The 23,177-nt window shown below is 36.7% G+C and overlaps 2 long non-coding RNA genes across 2 annotated transcripts in view; both read right to left on the bottom strand.

Annotated features, from left to right (window-relative positions):
• The window catches only part of LOC143725878 (uncharacterized), a 434,149-nt gene that overhangs the window by 223,052 nt on the left and 187,920 nt on the right, over positions 1–23,177 (bottom strand). The window lies entirely within an intron of this gene.
• LOC143725464 (uncharacterized) lies at positions 16,924–17,604 on the bottom strand. The gene is made up of 3 exons (XR_013198230.1): positions 17,418–17,604; positions 17,134–17,244; positions 16,924–17,026 (listed from the first exon to the last, which is right to left on the bottom strand). It is a non-coding gene; the product is annotated as an uncharacterized LOC143725464 (long non-coding RNA).

Here is a 23,177-nt window from a genome sequence, read left to right as displayed (position 1 = left end):
CAATTATGACATGTTGGACTACTGTGTAACTTTGGCAATACTTTTGTTTTGGTCAGACTGCTCAGCGGGCCTGTCCTCAACTGCTTCAGACCAGATCAGCAACTCAAGTTCTGCAACTCCCATTCACCAACAGTTACACTCAGTCCATACTCAGTGGGAGGACCCTGCCCGACAAGATCATGATTACTGCAAGGCAGCCAGCCGAAAAGATGTGCAGGATAAGATGACTCAGTGTGATGACATTGCCTACTTTTTGCTTCAAAGTAACGCAGATGCTTTGCTCTACACTGGTCTAGATCTAGAAATATTTGATGTTCTTGTATCAACACTGGAAGGACATGCCAGTAATTCATTTACAATGCATGTTCGAGATCAAGTTCTCATTACACTTATGAAATTAAAAACAAACCGTGTAATAGGTGATCTAAGCAGACAGTTTCATGTATCACTGAGCATGGCTAGCAAGATAATCTCATATTGGATCGACAAACTGGAGGAGGTTTTCCGACCTCTAATTCCATGGCTTCCAAGAGAAACTATTCAGGCAACCATGCCTTCAGCCTTCAAGAGGAATTTTCCCAATACAACATGTATTCTAGACTGCAGTGAGAGCCTTTTACAGAAACCCAAAAACCTTGATTCCAGAGGAGAAACATACAGTCATTATTATTCACATAACACTGTGAAATACCTGGTAGCTGTTGCCCCATGTGGACTAATTATGTTCATTTCTGCTGCGTATGGAGGACGATGTAGTGACAAATTTATCACTATGGACTCAGGCATATTGGACTACTTAATGCCTGGAGATGAGCTCATGGCAGATAGAGGCTTTACCATAACAGACTTGCTGTTTGAGAGAAAGGTGAAGTTGGTAATGCCTTCTTTCACAAAAAAACATGGACAGCTAACAGAGGAACAGGTGACAAGTACTAGACGAATTGCACATGTGAGAATTCATGTTGAAAGAGCAATTCGCCGTTTGAATGTTTACAAAATTCTGTCCCAGGTTGTTCCGATCACTATGGCTCCTAAAATTGACAAGATTCTAAGAGTGTGTGCTGCTCTTGTTAATCTGAGGGAGGATCTTATTCGAAATTAGGGATGCAGCTATCGATTATTTTAGTTATCGAGGATTCTACCAATTATCAGATTACTCGATTAATCGATGGAATAAGAAACACTTTTGTTTTATTGAAGAGCTAGTTTAATTTTCAGAAAATTAGCAACATTTTTATTGCCTACATTGCTTACAATATAAAAACTAAAATTTTAACAAGTAGATGTCAATAACAACCTCAAACTAATGCATACATTAAACATACATAAACATTACCTTTATTTGTGCAACTTAACTTTCAGAACTATAAGTGTCAACCTGAGACTGATCTGTATATAGGCCTAAACGAAGCTTAATAATTTAATATGTGATCCATGTATATACATTATATATATATATATATATAAGATTTTTAATGTTTTTAAAATAAGTCACTTATGCTCACCAATGCTGTATTTATTTATTGTATGAATATATATGTATTTTTGAACATAATACAAACTGATATTATACTGTATATATATTAAACTACTTACATTAAATGTTTTTAAATTTGCAAATATGACGTGTGAAGGTTTTTCTTTTGAAAATATATGGTTGGAATGACATTGCATATCTTTTCATAAAAAAATAAAGACTGGCAGCATGTTTTTGCTTAACACTGAAAGAATGTTTACACAGTCTAAAGGTATCTCAATTTTAACTCAGATTCTCTTAATGTATGGCACACATTTATGGTCATGCCACTTGTTTCACTGAACCTTGTCCATTACCTCAATGTATCTTTTATTTAGCTTAAAGCGTAATTTAGCTTAAAGCGGCAGCATATTCCTCTACAAGCCAAGGTAGCATACGTGAGAAATAAAAACCTCTCAATCGCTTGACTTGCTCCCTCACAAATGCCTCATCATACTGTACTGTAAGGGAAACATGCTCTTTGGGTGTCCAGATCAAAAGTGTAGCAGATTTTAGACCTGTACAAAACATTGTAAGTTGTATTTGCATGTAATATCCCCTACTGCCAGTTTTCTGCAACTGCAGCCGTCCATCTACAAGTTTGACATCACTGCATTTCTGAGTAAGCTGTACAGTGAGTGAGGCCTGGGTTGGCACTGGACATTTGACTTCCAGTAGCACACATGAGTCAATGACCCCATCAGGACTGGCAGAGAGCCATGGTTCTTGGACACTTACAACAGTGCCCCTATTAGTAATGCTCATGCCCTCTTCTTTTAGCTCTTGGCAAGCTCTACTTTCATTTGCCTTTCCATAGTTAGTCGCATAGTTACCACGAAACGAGGGGTATATGTGCTCACATAGAAATTTGTCACTGCTTGTGGTTGCATGGACGGGAACCTTTTTTGCAGAACTTGCTGTAAGTCTGATTTTTCTACAATTGTGCTACAAATCAGAGGCACTTTGCTCTCTGGTTTCTAATTCTAATTGAGCTGCTTGGGCATCACTAACTTCAACGTATGCCTGGTAGAATGCCTTGCATGAGTAACAGCTAAGCTCGTTATTGTGTATCTGATGTGGCTGAAGAATTTTGTCATCAACTACACTGTAACTAGTGCTAGGTTGTTCTGCTGATGGTGAGGCATTATAACACTTCCCGAATAAAGTGTTCTTCAGGACAAAAAGTGGTTGGAGGGGGGCTTTGTCCACACTGTCTCTGAAGTCTTTGTGTGACTCATGATGTGGTGTATTTGGGAGTGGTTGACTGGCTACAGCCCTACAGTTAACACTGTATTCCTGTTCTGCCTTGTGGTGCCTGAAGTTAATCTGACTCAGACGTTTAGGCTCAAGGTTCTTTGATGTCCCTGCATTCCACCTGCGCTGCTCATCTGTACACGCAAGCCCTGTCTTTCCACCAATCACTGCATTTTGCACCTGCAATGATGGCATCAATACTGTCTTGGTTATTATTAATAGTAATGTTAATAGTAAGTGGATAAATAAAGTATATTAAATTATAAGTATATTAGTATTATGTATATTAAAAATTATTTAATATACATAAGTATATTAAATTTAATACATTTTATTAAATTGCAAAAGTACATTTCGTCAAGTGCTGTGCATATGTAGTTTTTTATTTTTACCTTCCACAGAATAGCTGCTGCATGGCTACATGACTTCCCTAACCCGGCAATGCAAGAGCAGCCGACTGTCTCAATGACTCCACTTTCCCTCAGCATTACCCATGCTGTATGTTTAGCATTATTGACACTCTGACTGGGCTCTACTGATGCCTTCAAAAATATAAAGCCGCTGTGTTTCTTCAACAATACTGTACCTATTTTGTTACTATGCAAGTAAGTATATGCTTCTGTGCTTTTGTAATTACGCAATTCTTCGCCTTCAACACCTTCAGAAAATAAAAGGTAATTAACAACGTCTATGTAGCTAACATCGGGCCATTGCTTCATGTCATCTAGCCACTCCGTCAGAAGGGATGGATGAGGGACGGTTACGGTACTGTCGTCACGACTTGTTAAAACATCCATGGTGTGTATCCACCTCCGTTTTTTGTCCATTTGTGCTTCATCCATGGAGAAATACCGGCTTTTACAGCAAACAAGATAGCAAGCTACAAGCTATCAAACGTACACAAGCTTCGAACCGGAAAAGGACAACCGGCTTCCGGTTCAAACCCGCTATGAATCATGGGTAAATTCGTTAACCAGGAAAAAGGTGGATAGCACGATGAGTTTTAACAATATGCAACCATTGTATATCGACATGAAATATTAATTGAAAATCAACTGGCGTAGCGGGCCTGTAGCTGCATATTTCTACATGAGAATGCTTTGACGCGCTAACCACAGCTCATGATGCACAAGGGAACGTCTGCCAATTCCACTAACTGCGTTAAAACCACTGATCTATAATGTCATTCTATATAGATCAGTGGTTAAAACGTATAATTTGTTTTAATTCAAATTACTTTTTAAATTTAATAACAGACATTTTCAAATTCCAAAGCTCGTAGAAGGTTTCTGTAAGACTGACTTACAAGTAAAATTTGGACAATACTTCCCTTCATGTAGCCTGTATTCTGCAGAAAAATACTGTAATTCACCAAAAGGGTTTTTTCATGTTCAAAATGGTTGTAGTATGTTCAGTGACTAGACTGGCTTACTACAGGTGAAATTGCCCCAATAACTCCCTTCATGTAGCCTATTTAGTAAACAATTATTATTTTATAAAAAAATTACTGTAATTAACCAAACGGGTTTTTGGTGACTTACTACAAGTGAATAATGTAAAATTTCACCTGACTTGTCACTAGGAACGTACTACAACCTTTGGAACATGAATAGAAAAACAATTTACAGTAAATTAAACAATTGTAGGCTACTGTTCAATCGAGATATTGGCTGGACATAGTACAGTAACAGTAGGCTAAGTCAGTCTGCCCACTAGACTTCCAAGGTTATAATATAACCTTGGAAATATGTTCATTTGAATGAATGACTGGACGTTTATATTTTTTTGACTGTGAGTGGAGTTTGCAGATGGTCCCTTTATAAAATGAGGCGAATATCAAACCTAAAACTTACTTCACTGCACTCTCGGACCGGTTGCTCTCCCATTCACATGCAAAGTTAAACGCAACTGCAGAATTTTTATTTCATGTTAAGCTTTTTCTTTTTAACAGGCTCGGGAAGGAAATGTTATTAACTTGAAACGCCGTACATTGCGTTCATGTAGTCTCTTGTCTGTAGGCTATATAGTTTTCCTCCCATAGAGCATATTATAAAGAAAAAGCTTAACGTCAATGCAGTAAGACGGTGATATTTAAACTCAGTAGCCAATACACCTTATTGAACATGCAACGCGCGATTGCACGTTAAGCGTTTTATAATGGTTTTCTATGGGTGTTGTTCATAATCTGACGTAATGTTTGCCTCTATAAAGTATGCTTTATTAATAGGGTAGGCCTATATTATTGTGTACTAAATTTGGTGCTTCAATATCACTCTCATTAAGCGTCTTAAATGCGGAAGAACGCTCGATTATGCTGCCGTTGTCTGTTTTAGCAGAATACTGCCATCTAGTGGTAGCAGCTTTTCTCAGACAGCTGTGTGTGGATCGTGCAAGGCGAAACCCGCGAAATGAAAGTCTCAAAATCCAAATGAATCAAATAGGATCGACTCAGAAACGGGTCAATGAATGCACGCGCGTCACCTGATCCACACATGCACATCTTCTGTGTTGCATGTGCAAATTATGATACACTAATACAAAGGAAAACATTTGTATTCACAAAAATGTCTCTATTTGTACAAATTGCTTCACATTCATTCAATTTTGAATTTTGCACACGCAAGTTGAAAGGCATGGATAAAACATTTCTGCAACATGTATCAAGTTCATTGATAAGTGTGCTTGCACGTGTTAATCATTTTGATACTATAATCATCCCATATAGATATGGAGCTGCAGCCAAAAAGAAAAAAACTAAAACAATCTTGTTTGATGTTGCCCAATGCTCCTTCCAGTGAGTAGGCTACATTTTGAGTTTTAAATTTTCAGTAACTGAGTAGTTATAGAAAGAAGTTTAAGGTTGGGACTTTTTTTAAACTAAACTAAATTAAATAAAACAGCAACACAACTCTTTACAGCATTCATAATAATAAACGCTTCTTGAGCAGCAAATCAGCATATTAATGATTCTGAAGGATCATGAAGACTATACTAATTCAGCTTTGCCATCACATAAATTAATTACATTTAGTAATTTACATTTACAGTACAAAAAATGTAGTAATAATTCACATTATAACGGTTTCAACTTTCATATTGATCAAATGAATGCAGCCTAGGTGAGCAGGATAACAGAAAACTTAATTGTAACATTGAAACTTTTTGATTGACTTTTTGATTGATGTGGTTACAGTTCCATCAGCTTCAACACTCCAGCCACAGTCCAGTTCTACAAGCCAGCAGATTCAAGGTAAGAAGAAAGACTTTATACACATATATACAGATGACCTGGATAGATATGTACAAGCATCGTGATTCTAACAGTCACACTTTATTTAATTTTAATCAGCTCTGTTCAATCTGTCTTTTTGCCATTTGCTATAATATATATATATATATATTAAATATATATATATATATATTAAAATAATATTTTGAAGGGCGTAGGCCTTTTTTGTGACATTGATTACAATAGTGTAGGGCTGCAACAACTAATCGATAAAATCGATTATAATCGATTATGAAAATCGTTGTCAACGAATGTCATTATCGATTAGTTGGTCTGCTTACGTCACGGGGAGCGTTTACTGGTACGCACACACACGCAAGGTCTCTCTCCCTCAGGCGCTCTGCCGAGCGCGCGCGCTACACGGTTGCGAGCAGTCTCTTATGTCTCGCATGCGCGCTCTTGCTTGCGCGCTCTAGATTTCGGGAGTTTGAACTAATTCGCGGGCATCAGGGAGCCGCAATCAATATGCGGGAGACTCCCGGGACTTCCGGGATCTTGGGATGTCTGTATTTTGTCTCGAGCATCAGGTTTTGCGCAATCAGTTCGCTCGCAACGTAAGTGATGGATTAAAATAGCGCTACCGCAGAAATAGGTTAAATTAAAACGGTCTTTACAAAGCGAAGCACTAAATATAAAGGCAGTTAATAACAGCAGCAGTAAAATATTGTTTTTTAGTCACTGTACTCAGTGGTTTTCAGCGAATGCTTGTGCACTAATGCATAATTTCTCCTGTCCTTTACTCAAGCCTGTTAGCTTGCTGGGTAACGTTACCTCCATTCCGTTCTCTTTTTATAGCATTTGTTTACTAAGTTTTAATTGTTTTTCAAACGCGATCTACTGCGGCTCTACATTCACACAATTGTTTTCAGTCTTTCTATATTTATTTAATCAATTTATCCTTATATTATTCTTTTATATATTATATATAATATATATTATATTCTTTATCCTTATATTCCTTATATATAATTAATTTTAAATAAAAATTAAATGAATTATATATTTTAGATGTTTTTAGTTTGTTTTTAGTTCAGATATTCACATCTGAACAACATGTCTGTGTAAATTTGTTTTAACAAAAATTGTGTTAAAACATAATATGTTGGATATCATTTTTTTAACAATAATCATGTTTGTCAACTTGCCATCAGCAATTATCATTAAAAACAATGCAAATATTGATATTAGTAAAACTCAATGTGTGGCTTTTGCACTTTTTAAAGTACACTTTTACACATAAATACCCTGATTTACGGTTTTATTTAGTTATAATAATAAAAAAATCTAATTTAATTTCTATCCGATTAATCGATTAATCGAAAAAATAATCGTCCGATTAATCGATTATCAAAATAATCGTTAGTTGCAGCCCTACAATACTGTTATTTGAAGATGGTTTATTAAATAAATGTTAAAATTGATGGATTTTAATTATACTGTAATGCTGAATGGCTATAATTACTAAAATTGAGAAAAAAATCAGAGAGAGAGAGAGAATGTTTTCACAATGTTTTCACAGATATCTCTTAGCTATTTGATGGTTTGGAGAGGAGAATACTGCTGAAACTTGACCAAATCCATGCCGATATTAAAACAGCAATTGGACTGCAGTCTGTGAGCCAGACAAGCACCTCTGCCTTGGACCTATTCGAGGTGCTAGAGGAGCCATGCAAGTCAGTGGAGGAATTGGAAGAGCTGTGCGAAAAGCTGAAAGCTTTTGAGTTACGCAAGAAGATTGTATGTGCTGAAACAAATGCTGTTTTATGTTATGCTGCAATTTCTTGGCACTGTTCTTTGATAACTGATTGTTGTTGTTTGTTTGTAGATTCGATATCTTTGTCTTCAGAGTGCAGGCAGTTTGGGAGATGGCATTAGAAGAATGCTAAAAATTATCGGAGAGAATTCCCTTTGGGCTGAATAGTCCTACAACGGGAGAAAAGGAAAACGGGCATTTCAGCATCTGCTGATCAATGATGTGATCATACGTAAGTTCAAAACATTACTCATGAGATCCTGTCTCCAAGGTTGCAAAAAGCGCAAGTGGAATGTGATAGATTCATTCTCTTTGATTGAAATATTCCTTCAAACTTAGCATATAAATATTAGTAGTAATGGTCTGTTATGAGAACATGATGGATTTTTAATACTATCGAGAATAATACTTTCTACATGTGTCTGTGATCTATTTATAATTACTGTGAACTATTACGTGAAGGTGCCTGCAGTAAGGTGTATCCACACCACAAGACCCAGAGTGTGGAAGATATGATAGCCGTGACCCTTAAGCATGCTCCACATCGTGAGAAAGCTAAGAAAAATGTTCAGGTGAGAGGATTTTGACCAAAAACTCACAATATAAGTAGGCCTACTTTTAAAAGAGTATCAAAACTCGAGAGCACGTAGATGTGAATTTGAGAACTTGAACAATAAATATTCATACTTGTACGTGAACATTTACACTCACAGCTCCAATGTGAAAACCTGTAAAATTAAAATCTGAAGTTGAATGTTGAAATTTGCACTCGCAGACAAAAGTCACAAACATGTATTCTGAATTTGAAGCTGCAGACAAATAGTCACAAATGTGTAAAATGCCATTCACAGAAATACAATGACATGCACAAACTTGTAATATATAAATTCAAATTTCGTGCCTTGAATTTTGCTACTCTTTTCAGCTAACTGCCTGCTACCCAGCTTATCTGACACGTCTCATGTTGTCAGACTGTCAGTGTAAACGTTTGTAAACTTTTATTTTTGATATAATTATGTAACAGACTAACATGACATCAACACCAGTTTACTTTTATAATGTACTTACTAAATTATACTTGTATAATACACTTACCAATTAGCAAAGACGGTGCAGCCTGCAGTCTTTTACTCTTGTAAGCGGGTTTATGCAGGGCTTTAATTCAGCGTTTTGAAGGAATCTTTTGTATGAATGACTCAATGACTCACTAATTAAGACGGTCACTTGTCGCCACCTATTGGCGGTTTAGTTTCATGTTTAAGTATTGCATTTTTTTATTTGTATTATGTATATTCAAACATTTATTTAAAACATCAATCTCATAACATTATTTATTGCAGTTGTAATTTTGCAGTGCGAATTATTTAATTTGATGTAACAGCCCAGTGTCTTATTATTATTACTGAATTTATTGATCAAATGTAAGAATTTGACATGAAAGATGATACATACATTTAATAAGGTAATAAAAGTTCTCTTTATAAAAATAAATAACACACTTGGGTAAATATCACAAATATGAAGATTTAAGTATGTAAAATCTGAAAATATTGCTTCAGAATAAATATATTTACACCACCAAAAAAAATAAAACCCTCCTGTACAGTACATACAATTATTTATTTGTATTGGTACATCCGTGCCGCGAGATGTTTTAAAAAGTGGTGGGGACAACATCAACCCTGGCAAAAAGTGTATTTTACTAAAAACATACTCAAGTACATTTTTAATACATTTATATACGTCTTTTTCACCTGCATGGGTGCTCCAAAAGTGTCTGAGCAAGATGATTCTGTGAATTGCCTTGTGTCTAATCAAATATAATGTTTGCCTACATATTCATGCATGTCTTGCAACTTGACAAATATAGACCTGTTGTCATTGTTAATATGATGTATATAAAAAATAAGGTAAAATTGTTTGATCTTTAAGCATTTTTGAAGATGACTTATTTTGCAAACTAATTTATAGTTGAGTGTGTATATGCTAAAAAAGTGCGTAGGCTATACTAAAAAAGTTGTGTATTGGCAAGTAAAAGGTAATTTATGTGTATAAAGAGCACGCAAAATGAAAGCATGAATTTGTACTCAGTACCAGGAGACTTCCAGAATTCATAAATCTCTATGATGCTGGGCTTGTGTCGTGTGTGTATGCAAACAGACAGTGGGTACGATGCACTTCATTTTACAGTGTCCTTGTTACATGTACTTACAATAGTATTAACAGTTAATTATGCATAGCCTAATTACATGCAACTAATCCTCAACCAAACCCTAATCCTACCCTAACACTATAGTAAGTACATGTACTTAATTAATATTACTTAAATATATAATTACACTGTCAATGACACCGTAAAACAAAGTATAACAGCACAATGTGTTCGTGAATAAAATCACTACTAGCCTCGGCACAATGATCCCCTGTAGCCCATTTAAAAATATTTAAATTATATAAAAATAGCTGTATTTAAATAAAACCTAAAAGTTTAAATTTTGTTACTCTGTTTTAGGTTCCAAGCTTACGGGTGGAATCAGATGTGGAGGAGTAACGCGTTTCAGCTGGAAACCTGGCAACTGGACACGCAAGCACACACACGCACTTTTTTTGTTTATGAAAATAAAAGTATTTTTGTTTCCTGATATTCCTTGTTGTGTGTTTGTTCCTTGGTTGTTAAATTTTGTGTTATCAGACTAATGCTACACTATAAAAGGGTGTTAAGATGTTAAAAGGACTTCTAGTGAACGTTCCGTAAAGGTCCCCGAAAGTTTTCTAAACGTCCTGCGAAAGTCCCTCGGGACGTCCCGCGAACGTCCCCCCCGAAGTCCTGCGAACGTCCCGCGAACGTCCCCCGCGACGTCCTGCGAACATCCCACGAACGTCCCCCACGACGTCCTGTGAACGTTTAAAGAACCCTACACGAAGACGTTCAGGGGACGTTCGCAGTGGACGTTCAGGGGACGTTCTGGGGACGTTTTTTTGTTAGCTGGGATGTTAATGTGAGTGTACACAAAAAAAAGAAGACCCTCTATAGTTTATAATCATGTATTGATTTTATTTATATGACCAAAAATGACGGAGTAAGTCTATGTTGCTGCTATGTGGAAAAAAAACAGCAAAACGCGCCGGCGAGTTTCTCGACCCCAGAGAGTTAATCTTCTTTAAGCGCAACGGAGCAACTGTGTCTAAAGTGCTGGAAAGGAGAGAGTTAAAAGTTTCTGTTGCAATATCAAGTTCTTCTAAGCTATCTGGGATGCTGAGATGATGAAACTGATCAGGAAGATTATTGATAAAGCAATCTTTAGTGGCAGAAGTGATAGGTCTAACATACTTGTAACACGGAGTCGGCTTTGCAGCCTTGGCTAAATGTAATTTACATGAGACTAGATAATGATCTGAGATGTCGTCGCTCTGCTGCAGAATTTCAACAGCATCAACATCTATTCCATGTGATAATATTAGATCTAGAGTATGATTACGACAATGAGTAGGTCCTGACACGTGTTGTCTAACTCCCAATAGAGTTAAGAATGTCTTTAAATGCCAATCCCATTGCATCTTTTTCATTATCTACATGTATATTAAAATCACCAACAATTAGGACTTTATCTGCAGTCAATACTAATTCTGATAGAAAGTCAGCAAATTCTTTGATAAAATCTTTATGGTGCCCTGGTGGCCTGTATACATTTGCCAGCAGAATTCTCAAACTTGATTTATCGTTTACATTATATATTTTTACATTAAGCACCAACACTTCAAAAGAAGTATATTTAAAACTAGATTTTTTAGTGGTTTTGAAAATATTACTATAAATTACAGCAACACCTCCCCCTTTGCCTTTCAGACGAGGTTCATGTTTATAACGGTAATCTTGCGGGGTGGACTCATTTAAAGTAATGTAATCGTCTGGTTTTAGCCAGGTTTCTGTCATACACAGCACATCTAGGTTATAATCTGAAATCATTTCATTAACTATGAGCGCTTTTGAAGTAAGGGATCGGATATGATCAGAACTATATCCTTCGGGATTCGGATCCTGGATTTTATTCCCCTCTCAATGAGAAGTTTTTGAAAACAGCATTAATGAGGCCAATGGCATGGGCCTTCACTACCATCTGACTTTTGTACATGGGGTGAGCGCTGTTTGGGTTTGCTGGAACACAAGTTAAGTTTAAAAAATAACCCCATCAACGTAGCCCGGAACAACCCCCACACTTTTACGCAGGGCACTGACCCCGTCAGCACTGTACTTCTTCAGGTCAAGGTGTTTTTTTTAAATGTGCCAATGGTTACAGACCTTCGATCCATCCACTTTCCCAGCGAACAAGTAGTGGATACCTGCGATTATGCAACTAACATCAGCAAGATGGACCACAATCCCGTCAAAATCATAACTGTATTGGAGAGACTCTGCAGCATCATCCACTACAGTGGGAAAAAGGGGAACATAGACTGAATCATCCCTTAAAAACTGCTCCGTTGTTCTAGATCTAAAAAAGGATGACATCAATCCTTTGGTATTTTCCCTTGAGGCCACATCAAAAGGGACATTTTCGTCGCTAAAGGACAAATTAAACATGAATTTACAAAAATTGTTGTGAGACTACACTATTACACATCCAAAATGCAACAAAAAAACCCACTAAACATTACATTTTTAATGTTAATCACCCTTTGAAAGATCACTGATGAAACATCACTGAAATATGGGGTTAAATCAAACCAAGCCACAGAAAAAAAACTACTTTTCATCCCTAAAACGCAAATTAAAGACGAAATAACAACTAGGTATTTCACTCTACACTAATCCTAACCTTACCCTTTTCATTATTGATGTTATTCACGCTATGAATGATCACTGATATGTTTACTTTTACTTTCATTTTCAATTTGGGGTTAAATCTACACATTCGACAGAAAAACAGCTAATTTACATACATAAAACACGAAATAAACCCGAATTAACAACTACATTTGTCTTAATACACTAATCCTCACCTTACCCATTTCATTATTTATGTTATTCACCCTTTGAAAGATCGCTGATATGTTAAATTGTAATTTCATTTTAAAAGAGTTAGCCACAATACACTATTACATGTTATTGCACTACAATTAAGCCTAAACAGGCACTTACCTTTCCATTTTTCTTCATATGCAATCCTGCAAAGAAAGATTGGAATGCCTACTTTTAGTTTAACATAAGTTAAACTGCATGTAAATGAAATTGATCGAATTTTCCTCTCAGAAACACAAATTTATTGCTTTCAGATCTTCTTCTTCTGCCTTCAAAAATCCGGGGTTTTTTCATAATAAAAGTCCCGATTTCTATTTAGAACTTTTCATGTTAAAATTAAAGGAAAAACAATACTTATCACTTTCTGTTCTTTTATTTAGATTGAATTTAAATTGTATTACCCCGTTATAACTTTATAACATTAACACGACTGAACACGACCCCTGCCTACACACTAACCCTACCATTTGGGTGGGGGGGAATACAATATTTCCAAATGTTATAAATGAATGACTGTTTTTATATATATATATATATATATATATATATATATATATATATATATATATATATATTGCTATACTGTTTTTTGAAATGTGTAATAAATAAATGTTGCTTGCACACTAGAGGAAGACATAACATTGTTGTGAATGAACTAGATCACTAATCATATAGATATAGTTCATTTTTATAAATTATGGTGTACTGACAAAATTATTTTAAACAATTAGTGTACACATATGTGAAATTCTTATGGGATATTAAATCTTATAACATTTATACACATTATACTTATAAATATTTTTATAATAAATACATGGTGAAATAACATATAAATACTTATTTATTTTCTTAAACACAGTTAAAGGATTCACACAGGTTATTTACTCAACAAGTTTATTTACAGAAGCATGTGATCAAAATGATGGGAACAGATGAGAAAGTGATTTATACAGTGTTCAGGATAAACGTGTGTTTTGTTTTACAGATCATGGCGATGACTGAAGATGGATGAAGGAAGCAGATGACTGAAGACAAACCGTTCAGGTGTGCAGGTAAGGAGTCAGTAAGTGAATGCAGGTGAGGGCCAGTGAGTGTAATGGGAAATGTAATGAGGACTTGGTGACTAACTGGTGAACTTGACAAAGTGCAGCATAAGTGAGTAAAAACCCTCCCCATTGATCCGGGCTTGGGACCGGCACTGACACTGCACTGCTTTGTATCATGTCAGAGGCTGGGTAAAAAAGTTTTTTTTTGTTTGTTTTGTTTTATATGAACACGAGCCCATCAGAATATTAACATATTATAAAATGTTTGGTAGTAAATTCAATATAAAGAAATCAAAATGTAACTTTAACAATAATTTTTTTTGTAAAAAAAAAATACTACCACTAAAAACATAACAAAAAAATTCAAACATACAAAATTTGGGGTAACTTATATATATAAAAAATTGGACTGGGGCTTAGTCGTCGAGCCACTCGAGATCTAACCCCTCACCTCAATGATTTACGGCTCTCCCCGTAATCAAATTTCAATTCTGTATCGACGTGGATGTCCCGAAGAGCCTTAAATAAAATCACAGGCTTTTCTTCACCATTAACGACCATCAAACAACAGGATGGCTTTACATTTGCCGACTTGCACAAATGATTGATGCGGCGGCCAAACGTGTTGAGTGAGGGGTGACAGGAACATGGAAAGCTCTGGGCATCGACACAGAGTCCTTTGTCCCCATGTTTAAAAAAAAAAAAAAAGGTACCCTGCCTCTCCTGTAATGCCCTCCATAATGAGTTCCCTTCTGATGCTGGGATGACATTGCCGTCATAGTCACAGACAATGTCACCATAAGCAAAATCTCTGGTCGCAACCACTCCTGTAATCAGAAAAAACATCACATTTCAAGTTACAGAATATACTTTGCATGTAGACAAACATTTGATGGTTTAATTCTTGATTCTGTTATTGGCTGTTTCATACCGAAACCTTTGGGAGGACCGAAATCCTTCAAGGAAATTCCCGTCCATGACTGCTCAGTCACACATTGCACAATATACGGGTCGGTTTCAACCATTCTCTTTGGTGGCGGCTTCCACAACCTCACCACCTCCTCTGCTTTTGGGCAGTTGGATGTCACCCCTCCTGACCAATAAGCCTTTCTACCTTTGCGGGCGAAGGCCTCCGCAGATTGAAGTGTCCTGAAAGACAGAATTACAAGACTTTACTAATGGAAATCATTTGTCACAGTGAATCAATGTCAAATTAATGAGTGCCAATGCTGTATTGATAGATTTGAAGACTTACCGACAAGATATGCTCTTCTTAAACTGTATTGTTCAAGCCACCACTTATCGTAAAAGGCCCTATTTTCGTAGAAGCCTGATTCGGTCCGCTGCCTCTTCGATGGAGGCATGCCCTGCAGAGATACGGGAAAAACTTCTAAAAAATGGCTGAATGACCGCCGCGTGCTTGATTCACCAACTGCTGCTGCTGTCCCCTTGTCCAAACAAGTCCTGTATGAGTGAAGAATACAAAATGTATAGTAATATAATATTTATAAAAATATATATTTATTTTTTGTTATGTGCTTGATAAATAAAGAGACATACCCAGCCATAGTTGATAACATTTCGGCTGCCTCGAACAATTCCTCGTTAAGAACCGGATCAGCACTCGGGGTCAAATACAAAGATAGAGCCTTTTTTTGAAGACCTGGTAGCATTTTGGCGACCACCCGAACCTCCCTGCGTGCGTCCTGACTGCTGCACATACCCAGGTTATACCTGTCGAAATAAAATTTAAAAGGAAATGTTAAAGTACAAAAATGGCCGAACGGGGTAGAGTTGAAACGAGTGTCACCTCTGTGAGCTGGAGAGGGGGCGGGGTATGAAGTGTCTCATTTGCATTTAAAGAGACTGCACCAAAACGAGTTGCTCTCAAACGCACATCAGAAAAGGGGTAGAAAAGGCAGTAGCACCTCAATGCAGTACATGAGATCCAAGGGGAGGAGTCGGATCAAGATCCAAGGGGCGGAGTTGGATTTCCTCCCACTGCATTCTGATTGGTCTACAGATTCCTAGCGTTTCTCACAGGTTCGCGTTTATTCTCTGTTTATAGTCTGTGTAGAGACAATGGTGTCGTCGCGGCCCCTAATTTAATAACAAATGATCGTTGCGACGGAAGCAAATTAATCAAAACTAACTTTAGCTGGAAAATAACTTTATTAAAGAACCGCTATAAAGCCAAAACAATCTCCGTTACCTTAAATTATACGTTTATCTCTGTAAAGCTGCTTTGAAACAAATCTACACTGTTAAAAGCGCTATATAAATTAAGATGACTTTTGACTGAAAAACAAATCTTATTTAATAAAGTTTAAAAAGTTACAAACACTGTAGTTTGTACATTGTGTGAATGTGTAGGGCTACCTTTAATTACGTATAGAGGTGGGCAATTGCCAAGTAGCCTATTTTATTTTTATTGTGGAAAAAGCGTTTAATTATAATCCAAAACAAAAAGATTGATTAAAAATGCTTATGTTTCATCTTCCCTAAAAAGCATGTGGTTCTTGGTACATGCAAGAATAAATATCTCTTAAAAAGAAGTGTATTCTTTGATTGGCTGATCTTTTACCCCTCTCAGTAGTCCACATGCACTTTGATTTCAAATACTTAAATATATTAACAAGTAGGCGCTTCTAATTTTGAGTAATATTAAATCAAGTTTTAATTCAAGTAGAAAATATGTGCTTTTTCCACAACTGATTATGCAACTGTAAGTGACTAAATTATAGCAGTACTAATTTTATACTTATAAATGACTTCACAAGGGAATCTGACTTAATTTACATAACATAAGAGCATCTCACTTACATAAATGCATGAAAAATTCATTACCAGCACAATTAAATATGAAAAAAAAAATGTTTATTAACACAGACATTTAAAACAGACAGGTAAAGCAGACATTTTGAAAACAGTAGGGAAACTTTGAAGGCAAAACATAAGGAAAACCACATTGGGAGCACATGTAGAATGACAAACATTACAGGGAAACCACCGGACATTCACAATTAGCCATTCATCCTTTAATACAGGTCAGCACAAATCTGGCAGAACTCGCTGCAGAAGTCTGGGTGGGTGTCTTCACTTATGATTCTAAAAAGTTCCCCCTTTCTTCCTCGACCTCCATATCCTGTGGGTTAGCAAAGAAAGCAAATATTTCAATGTTCATTATTTTTTAAATGTGTTAATTCATCATTGAAAGTAAAACACTCCATGGCAACAATCAACAATGCATACCTGGAGTGCAGTGTTTGTATGTGTCTCCACATTGCCTACACGTTTCCAGTTTGTACATTTTGTAGTACTCCGCCTTGTAGTATGGTGAGAAAATAGTCCAATTTGTGACACCTGTACACATAAAACATTTTGTTTTTAAATCACACACAAAAATACACAAGGCTGGAATTCATTAACCAGCAAATCAAGCAAAAATCACCTGAATTTTTATAAAAATATGTAACTTTTGAAAAAGTTATGCAAAAACTCTTACTGCACAGTGTTAACAAGCAATTAACACTTACTGTCAAGCCAAAGAAAATGGGCTCGTCTCCTGAAGCCTTCCCGTGTCACAAGGTCTCTGAAGCGAGTGCACACAAGGGCCAGCTTCAAAATTGCCTCATCACCCTCCTGGAGAACCACATCAATAAAAATGTCCTCCAGAACAGATGCTGGCAACTGTGAACAAATAAACAAAAAAGAGAAACAAAAGAAAAGATAATGGCCCAAAAGCCCAGTTCTTCAATTTATATAGGTCTTTGTTTTTGGTATATGTAGTGGGTAAAATGTAAGGGATGACGGCCCGACTGTTTTTATTGTGAAGTAAAATCTAACAGGGTGATTGTGAAGTCAAGGTTGTATAAAATCCACATACTCGCTGTACAAGGAATACAAACACTGGTATTCTGTGAGGCAAAATTTCTACAATGTACAAATTGCTAGTGACTTGACAGACATACCATAAGAATCCAGTGGTCCTTGGGACAACCATGCATGTAATCCACTTGATACTTCTTGAGGCTTGAGGCTTCCCTATAACATGGTAAATGGTTTAAAAAATAAAACAAAGAAAGTGAAAACTTTGGAAAGACAACATTGTTTTGCAAATCTGATTCTCACCTTTCATGGCTCATGCACTTCAATGCTAGGTTCAGCCAACACTCTCGGATTAAAGGCATGTCAGTCTAAGGAAACAAGAACCAAAAAAACATAAAAAACTGAGATAAAATGAAAGAGTCATCAAATTTCTGTAATAAATTAAAGGCTCTCACCTGGGTAAAATCAAATGGCCACTCAAAAGTAATGTATAGTGCATACTGTAACACAAAGTTATTCATTTTAAAATTATACATTTCCTAGCACTTGCAAATTCTTCCTATACCCATTGCCTTTGAAAAGCCACTAATGCAATCCCCAAAGTCAGGTAAGGTTAACTTGAAGCTTCATTTGTAACATAACATTAGCATGAACACTCCACAGTCCAAGTGGTCTCTCTGCGATGTTGGAATATCCTGGCAAAAATCCAAAACATACTATATACATTTTGTATTGATGACAGTTGTCAGAAAACTGTTGAATGCTGAGTGCAATGTACCTTGTTCTTAACGAGTTGCCAGTTTCCAGCTATCAATTTTGTTGCGATCATGCTTCAAAAGAGAACAGATACAGCGCTAAAACTTCTTAAAAATTGAAAACAGTTTTAAACTTAGGATCCACCTCTATAGGTCCGATTTTGAAAAACACGCCATTTGGGTTGCAGTAGCAAGTTTGGCATGTACTTTGTTCTCTACTGTTACAGTTCTTTCAATGCCATTATTTCAGTGGTTGACTAGGCCTAAACCAACATTGTGCTTACTATTGAATTTTAACAGGTTTTGGCATTGAAGAAATGTAAAAGAATTGTTGTAGAAGAATAGTTACATTTCTAAATAAACCACTCTGGCTCAGTCTTTATGATAGAGATAGAGTTGGACCTTTTAAGCAAGGACCATCTCAACAACAAACATGCAAACATTAAAAAGTACACAAACAGCAGTCAACTTTGCACTGAACAGCGGATGACAAAGAACAGTCCCAAACCTCGCACTGAACAAGGGACAAAGAACAGTCCCTAAATATTAGTAGAAAACCTGAACATGGACACATAATACGCCTGCCCAAAACCACAAGGGTCGGATGAATCAAGAATGTACATCCTTTTAAGTTTGGGCTTCATGACCTGTGAATATATGTAAATCAATTAAAACAATGTTTACGGACCAGTGCATTGGTCTTGTATATCTCACGTTGGAATGTACAAACCTACTGATTACTCACTTCTCATTACTAAAACTGCAGCAGGTCTGTCTTCAACACCTATTTAAAATGCTAAAAGATGACACAATTGACCGTCAAAACTTACACACAAGTGCCAGTGTCCAGGTGTCCATATTGGAAAAAGGATGCAGTCTTTAAATGCTGCATCTGCCTGTAGTAGGGCTGTCACTTTACGTTCGAAAATCGATTGCACAATCAATCGGACCAACCAACACAAGTTTCGAAAACGAAAATAGGGAATCGATTTTAACTGCCTTTTTTTAAATCAAAATGTGTTTTAGGTAGACAGATTAATACAGTACACAGAACATGTAGGATGTTGGAAAATAACAATGTCTGTTCTGTTAACCAAATGCTTTTTAATATTTGCTATTACCTCAGTGCAAGTGAACAAGCGCGCCGTTATTTGTTGCTTAGTGACGTGTGTGTTCAAGCAAGCCAGAAATGCGCAGATTCTGCGCAATACGCTGTATTTAATATATCATGAGGACTCACGAGTTGCGTATTTGCGCTAAATCCACGCAGATTTGGCTAACACGAACTTCCCCAGCAAAGTGAGTAAACATAGAAACACGACAAATTGACTCGTGATATGACAGCGTAACCCGCCAAAGTTCATTTTTATCCGAATTTGGCGGGTGTTAATTTCAATCCTTGAATGTTGCACTCCTGTTTGTCATTGTGCAAAAAACTTCACGCCAATAAATCATCAGAAATATTTATAAGACTTGTGCGCGTCTCAAGCGCCCTCTTTACGTTCGTCCTAATGCCTGTTATAGTTGTCCGTGGATTTGCCAATATTTGGTGTTGAAAATGGAAACGTCTTTAGACATGGAAAAATCGATTTTACAATCGATTCAATGAACACATATGTCTCAAAAATCTAACAGGATTTTTTCACAAAAGTGACAGCCCTAGCCTGTAGGTGAGCAAATTACACAGATCAAAGTTGATAGTGCACCAACAGTGTAGAGTACAAACACATCTCTTTAATCAAATTGTAATTATATATTAAGTAATAACCACTAACTGGTAGTGACTCAAAAGGGTCTACGCAGTGAGGTGGACTCCAACATGCCAATACATAGGAATCCACAGCAAGGACATCTAATCCCTAATATCAGATGAAAGTGATTAAGTATAGCTATATCAAAACCATAACTTCCATAACAACCTATGCATTCACATAAGGTAAATATAAGGTAAATATAAACGAAATCATAACATACCTTCTGTCCAGCAAGGTGGCATATCAATGAAAGGCAGCAGTTTACAACCTAGCAAAAGGATAATGTTAGCACAGGCAAACCGTAATGGAACCGTATAAATGCTACTTACTGTTGCCTCCAGTTCACAATTGGTTCCCAGACCAACACAATCTGCTCTTCTTAAGACTGTTGTGCCGACAGAACAGACTACTTCGTCCTGTGGCTTTGTGCAATCTAACACACAGTCATGCTGGAAAATGAAAAGTACATATCAGCACTCTCCACAATTTCCCTGACCCCACAATTGAGTTATTTTGTGGAGCACGAACAAGTGTTGGTGAAATGACAATCAAAAGGTCCACTGGATACTGTCAAAAGGAAATTTACCAAAGTTGTCGGGCCTTCCCAGCGCCGGAAGTCTTTTATTTCCCTTTCTGCATGCATCAGCCTAGCCACGGATCCAGTTGTCCCATCTGAGGCTGTGGCTACTGGGGTAGCACCAATAAAACAACAATTGTAATATAACCAACAGAAAAGTCATGACAGGAATAAAAATGTATAAACAAATGAACTGAGTTACCCATTATTATTTGGCCATGTACATCTAAATGCAACTGGGCATTTTGTGGTACAATCTTTCTGATGCCATCTTCTATCTTCTTATTTTGTTTTGTGTTGTAATGCTGTAGTATATTACGCATTATGAAAATGTGTCCAGATGGTGTGAGTGTGTTGAGGAAGTAATTGTTTTTTCTCATGTCAGAAAAAAGCTGTTCAGCACATTGACTGTTCACCCAGCCTGCCAATTCTGGGACTATCTGAATTTTACGCAGAGCATCTCGAGCATCTTTTGTGTTATTTTCATGAAACAGATCGTAAAGTGCATAATGTTCAGCTGAACCTGTAACAGGGTGACAATCTGGATCCACGTTGTCCTTCTTTTCCTTCAACCAAAGGAGGTTTACTTTCAGTTGACCCTCAACGGCTAGTTTGATATTTTCTGGAGTAGGCTCTTTTAGTCGTCCCTCATAAGGTCTGAAAGGGAAACATTCTGGCTCCCTTAGGTTAGTGTGTGTGGCTAAGCCCCTTGCAAAGTCATAGATATTGATATTTGGGAAATGTTTAAAAGACAAAAGACAATCTGCGTAGTCCCGTGGAGACTCTGCCCGAAGAAGAAACTTCAGGGAATACACAACTCCACAGGGGCATGTGATGACTGCCCAACCCCCTAAAAAATATAATAAATATGTTTTGATTACGCTAATAAATATACAATTCTAAGCTGTCTTAAACAAAAACTATATTGAAAGCAATTCCCTGTGTTGAACACAACACTATTCACATTACATGGACTAAAATATTTCTCAAAAGTAATCCTACCTGAAGCCCCCCAAACCTTCTGGAAAACCTTGTCATAAGATGACCTGTTTCTCATCTCCTGTCTAAGTCTTAGAACAAGATCCATTTTGGAACCTGATGGGTCCAGACCACATTGCTTGCAAGGCGCCGCACCACATCCACCTGCACATACAAGGTTGCAATAAAAAGTATCCAATATATTGATTTATGTAGATAACAAAACAACAAAATTACCTTTAGATTGGTAAGCACTTCTTCTAGCCTCTCTTCTGTAACTTGAAGTTCGGCATCTTCAGTAGCTGGTCTTGGGGCGTGCATCTTGGCATATTCAGTATTTAAAACTGTATCTTCTCTTCTGGTGTTGGGACCAATCCAAGGAGCCCAGTAGTGGTATGATGGTGACACCAAAAAAGGATTTTGACGGGCACCTGAATAAATTTACTTTTTCAATAAGTAAAAACATTGAAAACTACAAAATATACACACATTTGGTTAGTAATTTCCCTTGCTCAATTTAGTCTAATGCAATTATTTTAAAACAACTGTAGCTATCCATTATGCAACGTGCTAAACTTGTATGTCTAACTCTAACAAAAACAAAATAACTCCTTACTGCCCAATAGGCCCCGGCAAACTACTTCGGCAGTCACGGATGACCAAAAGTCTTTCAAATTGATCTGACCGTCATACTCAGGTGGTGGAGCAGGAATCTCACTCACTGTAATAAAAATTCTCAATGAAACGAAGAACATGTTTATAAGAATGTTTATAGAATATTTTTAAGATTATTAAGTAGCTCTTATGTTGATATGACCTACCAGGCATATTAAATGCCGCCTTTTTGTGAAGATCCATCACAACAACCGCTGGATGGTAGCCGCACTTAACACAGGAGTATGCGTAGTCATGGTCTGTTAGTGCTTCGAAATGCATGTACGCATGAAGGATTTTGTCTTTACGTGGAAATTTCTGTTGTGTTGTGGTCTCCAAAACCTCAACAGCTCTGCTAATGGCATGATGAGTCTGTTTTGACAAGATTAGTTATTAGCATATAGATAATTTAAAAGAACACCATATATTTAAAAACTTTAATAACAGCAAACCTGGAGTGAATGGCGCAGGACAACACACATGTGTAATGACATCAGCAAATGGTCATCAAAATTGTGAAGACCATCAGTCCACTCTTGATAGCGGTATTTTAGACCACAGTTGCTGCACATGCGGTAGTAGGTAGAAAATCCTGTAAAAAAAAAAAGTATTTAAATCACAAAAAAAGTATTCAGTCAGACAGCTTAACATAGTGATGTTACACTAATTAGGTAGATTTTACTCATACTTACCCTCAACAATGCCAGTGTACGTTATACACTTTCCTTTGGAAGTAATCAACACTGGCTC

The sequence above is a fragment of the Siphateles boraxobius genome, unplaced genomic scaffold, assembly GCF_051911475.1.
Source record: "Siphateles boraxobius isolate OS27281-9 unplaced genomic scaffold, OSU_SipBor_1 77, whole genome shotgun sequence".
NCBI classification, from domain to species: Eukaryota; Metazoa; Chordata; class Actinopteri; order Cypriniformes; family Leuciscidae; genus Siphateles; species Siphateles boraxobius.
This window is presented reverse-complemented; position numbering and strand designations above follow the sequence as displayed.